Source organism: Harmonia axyridis, chromosome X (assembly GCF_914767665.1).
Source record: "Harmonia axyridis chromosome X, icHarAxyr1.1, whole genome shotgun sequence".
NCBI lineage: Eukaryota > Metazoa > Arthropoda > Insecta > Coleoptera > Coccinellidae > Harmonia > Harmonia axyridis.
This window is the reverse complement of record NC_059508.1, coordinates 35,998,709-36,003,708: the sequence shown is the minus strand read 5'-3', so window position 1 is coordinate 36,003,708 and position 5,000 is coordinate 35,998,709. Positions and strand designations below refer to the sequence as shown.

Here is a 5,000-nt window from a genome sequence, read left to right as displayed (position 1 = left end):
AATTTGAACCAAGATAGATACAGATATGATTCCTTCTTAAATATACGTTGATTATCGAACAGAATATGGTAAATATTTTGCGATGACCGAGGATTTCATGAATTTTTTTTTTTTTCGAAAAAATTTTCTGTTATCGGAATTTCCTCAAATTTCATTTGGTTGCCTACTAATGCATATTAAAAACGATAATCAACAATCAGAATCATTATTTATCATTTATTTCAATTTTTATAATGAAAAACGTTCACGTCCTTTCGCGCCTCTCGATCGTCGTTTACGTGATGCATCGGTCAGCCCTAGTTTACGTGGTGCATCGGTAAGATCGAGTTCACGTTCTGCATCGGTAAGATCCAGTTCACGTGGTGCATCGGTAAGATCGAGATTACGTGGTGCATCGGTAAGATCGAGTTTACGTGGTGCATCGGTAAGATCCAATTCACGTTCTGCATCGGTAAGATCCAGTTCACGTGGTGCATCGGTGAGATCGAGTTTACGTTCTGCATCGGTGTGATCTAGTTTACGTTGTGCATCGGTAAGATCGAGATTACGTGAAGCATCGGTATGATCGAGTTTACGTTCTGCATCGGTCTGGACTTAGAGATATATTTTCGACGTGAAAATGTTCCGATACAACTTTTGAACCAGGATAGTTAGAGAGATGATTTTTTCTGGGATGTACGTTGATTGGGGAATGGATTGTGGAAAATAACTTGCCATGACCGAGGTGTTCTCGAATTTTTTTTTTTTTTCGAAAAATATTTTCTGATTTTGGATTTTACTCAAATTTGATTTCGTTGCCTTCTAATGTGTTCTAAAAGAGTAAATCAGTAATCAGAATCGAAAAATATTTTTCGGATTTTTTTTTTTTTGAAAAAAAATTTTCTGATTTTGGAATTTCCTCAAATTTGATTTGGTTGCCTTCTAATGTGTTTTTAAAGCGTAAATCAGTAATCAGAATCAATATTCATTGTCGACTTTAATTTTTATAAGGAAAAATGTTCACGTCCTTAAACGCCTCCCCATCATTAGCCCGAGTCCAAGTCGATGTCAGTCCCGAGCGGACGGTGTCAGATACTACCTATCGCCCCGGTCTGGACTTGGCGAGGTATTTCGACGTGAAATGTTCCGATACAACTTTTGAACCAGGATAGTTAGAGAGATGATTTCTTCTATGTTGTACGTTGATTGTGGAATGGATTGTGGGAAATAACTTGCCATGACCCAGGTGTTCTTGAATTTTTTTTTTTTTCGAAAAAAATTTTCTGATCTTGAAATTTCCTCAAATCTGATTGCGTTGCCTTCTAATGTGTTCTAAAAGAGTAAATCAGTAATCAGAATCAATATTCATTGTCGACTTTAATTTTTATAAGGAAAAATGTTCACGTCCTTAAACGCCTCTCCATCGTTACCCCGACTCCAAGACGATGTTAGACCGGAGCGGACGGTGTCAGATGCGACCGATCTCCCCGGTCTGGACTTAGCGAGATATTCCGACGTGAAATGTTCCGATACAAAAATTTAACTGTGATAGTTAGAGAGATGGTTCCTTTTGTGATGTACGTTGATTGTGTAATAGAATATGGAAATAAACTTGAGATGACCGAGGTCTTCTGGGATTTTTTTTTTTTTTCGAAAAATATTTTTCGATTTCGGAAATCCCTCAAATTTCATTGAGATATGTCCTAATGTGTTCTTAAAGCTTAAATCAACAATCAGAATTAATATCCAAAAGTTATTTCATTTTTTATGAGGAAAAACGTTCACGTCCTTTCCGCTCCCAAAAAGTGAGATATCATAGAAAATATCGCAATATATGTTGTTTACGGCCATACCACGCTGAAATTGCCAGTTCTCGTCAGAACACTGAAGCCAAGCAGCGTCGGGCGCGGTTAGTACTTGGATGGGTGACCGCTTGGGAACACCGCGTGCTGTAAGCTTTTTTTTTACGTTCTGCATCGGTCTGCCGAGATAACGTGGTGCATCGGTATGATCGAGTTTACGTTCTGCATCGGTAAGATCGAGATTACGTGATGCATCGGTAAGATTGAGATTACGTGGTGCATCGGTAAGATCGAGATTACGTGGTGCATCGGTAAGATCGAGTTTACGTGGTGCATCGGTAAGATCCAATTCACGTTCTGCATCGGTAAGATCCAGTTCACGTGGTGCATCGGTGAGATTGAGATTACGTGGTGCATCGGTAAGATCGAGTTTACGTGGTGCATCGGTAAGATCCAATTCACGTTCTGCATCGGTAAGATCCAGTTCACGTGGTGCATCGGTAAGATTGAGATTACGTGGTGCATCGGTAAGATCGAGTTTACGTGGTGCATCGGTAAGATCCAATTCACGTTCTGCATCGGTAAGATCCAGTTCACGTGGTGCATCGGTAAGATTGAGATTACGTGGTGCATCGGTAAGATCGAGTTTACGTGGTGCATCGGTAAGATCCAATTCACGTTCTGCATCGGTAAGATCCAGTTCACGTGGTGCATCGGTAAGATGGAGATTACGTGGTGCATCGGTAAGATCGAGATTACGTGGTGCATCGGTAAGATCTACTTTACGTTCTGCATCGGTCTGCCCTTGTTTACGTGGTGCATCGGTAAGATCGAGATTACGTGAAGCATCGGTATGATCGAGTTTACGTTCTGCATCGGTCTGCCCGATATTACGTGGTGCATCGGTTCAGCCCTAGTTTACGTTGTGCATCGGTCTGGACTTAGAGATATATTTTCGACGTGAAAATGTTCCGATACAACTTTTGAACCAGGATAGTTAGAGAGATGATTTTTTCTGTGATGTACGTCGATTGGGGAATGGATTGTGGAAAATAACTTGCCATGACCGAGGTGTCCTCGAATTTTTTTTTTTTTCGAAAAAAATTTTCTGATTGTGGAATTTTCTCAAATTTGATTTGGTTGCCTCCTAATGTGTTCTAAAAGAGTAAATCAGTAATAGGAATCGAAAAATATTTTTCGGATTTTTTTTTTTTTCGAAAAAAATTTTCTGATCGTGGAATTTCCTCAAATTCGATTTGGTTGCCTTCTAATGTGTTTTTAAAGCGTAAATCAGTAATCAGAATCAATATTCATTGTCGACTTTAATTTTTATAAGGAAAAATGTTCACGTCCTTAAACGCCTCCCCATCATCAGCCCGAGTCCAAGTCGATGTCAGTCCCGAGCGGACGGTGTCAGATACTACCTATCGCCGAGGTCTGGACTTGGCGAGATATTACGACGTGAAATGTTCCGATACAACTTTTGAACCAGGATAGTTAGAGAGATGATTTCTTCTATGTTGTACGTTGATTGTGGAATGAAATACGGAAAATAACTCGCCATGACCGAGGTGATTACGATTTTTTTTTTTTTTTCGAAAAAAATTTTCTGATCGTGGAATTTTCTCAAATTTGATTTGGTTGCCTCCTTATATGTTCTAATAGCGATAATCAACAATCAGAATCAAAATCCATGATCGGGTTTGATTTTTATAAGGAAAAATGTTCACGTCCTTTTTTTCAACCCCGACTCATTGACGATGTTAGAACCGAGCCGGCGGTGTCAGATACGACCGATCGCCCCGGTCCCGATCGTCATTCACGTTGTGCATCGGTCTGCCCGAGATTACGTGGTGCATCGGTATGATCGAGTTTACGTGGTGCATCGGTAAGATCCAATTCACGTTCTGCATCGGTAAGATCCAGTTCACGTGGTGCATCGGTAAGATGGAGATTACGTGGTGCATCGGTAAGATCGAGATTACGGGGTGCATCGGTAAGATCTACTTTACGTTCTGCATCGGTCTGCCCTTGTTTACGTGGTGCATCGGTAAGATCGAGATTACGTGAAGCATCGGTATGATCGAGTTTACGTTCTGCATCGGTCTGCCCGATATTACGTGGTGCATCGGTTCAGCCCTAGTTTACGTTGTGCATCGGTCTGGACTTAGAGATATATTTTCGACGTGAAAATGTTCCGATACAACTTTTGAACCAGGATAGTTAGAGAGATGATTTTTTCTGTGATGTACGTCGATTGGGGAATGGATTGTGGAAAATAACTTGCCATGACCGAGGTGTCCTCGAATTTTTTTTTTTTTCGAAAAAAATTTTCTGATTGTGGAATTTTCTCAAATTTGATTTGGTTGCCTCCTAATGTGTTCTAAAAGAGTAAATCAGTAATAGGAATCGAAAAATATTTTTCGGATTTTTTTTTTTTTCGAAAAAAATTTTCTGATCGTGGAATTTCCTCAAATTCGATTTGGTTGCCTTCTAATGTGTTTTTAAAGCGTAAATCAGTAATCAGAATCAATATTCATTGTCGACTTTAATTTTTATAAGGAAAAATGTTCACGTCCTTAAACGCCTCCCCATCATCAGCCCGAGTCCAAGTCGATGTCAGTCCCGAGCGGACGGTGTCAGATACTACCTATCGCCGAGGTCTGGACTTGGCGAGATATTACGACGTGAAATGTTCCGATACAACTTTTGAACCAGGATAGTTAGAGAGATGATTTCTTCTATGTTGTACGTTGATTGTGGAATGAAATACGGAAAATAACTCGCCATGACCGAGGTGATTACGATTTTTTTTTTTTTTCGAAAAAAATTTTCTGATCGTGGAATTTTCTCAAATTTGATTTGGTTGCCTCCTTATATGTTCTAATAGCGATAATCAACAATCAGAATCAAAATCCATGATCGGGTTTGATTTTTATAAGGAAAAATGTTCACGTCCTTTTTTTCAACCCCGACTCATTGACGATGTTAGAACCGAGCCGGCGGTGTCAGATACGACCGATCGCCCCGGTCCCGATCGTCATTTACGTTGTGCATCGGTCTGCCCGAGATTACGTGGTGCATCGGTCTGGACTTAGAGATATATTTTCGACGTGAAAATGTTCCGATACAACTTTTGAACCAGGATAGTTAGAGAGATGATTTTTTCTGTGATGTACGTCGATTGGGGAATGGATTGTGGAAAATAACTTGCCATGA

The 5,000-nt window shown here is 40.1% G+C and overlaps 1 non-coding gene across 1 annotated transcript; it reads left to right on the top strand.

Annotated features, from left to right (window-relative positions):
- Positions 1-1,818: 1,818 nt before the first annotated feature.
- LOC123688341 lies at positions 1,819-1,937 on the top strand. The gene has a single exon (XR_006749869.1). It is a non-coding gene; the product is annotated as a 5S ribosomal RNA (ribosomal RNA).
- Positions 1,938-5,000: the final 3,063 nt, after the last annotated feature.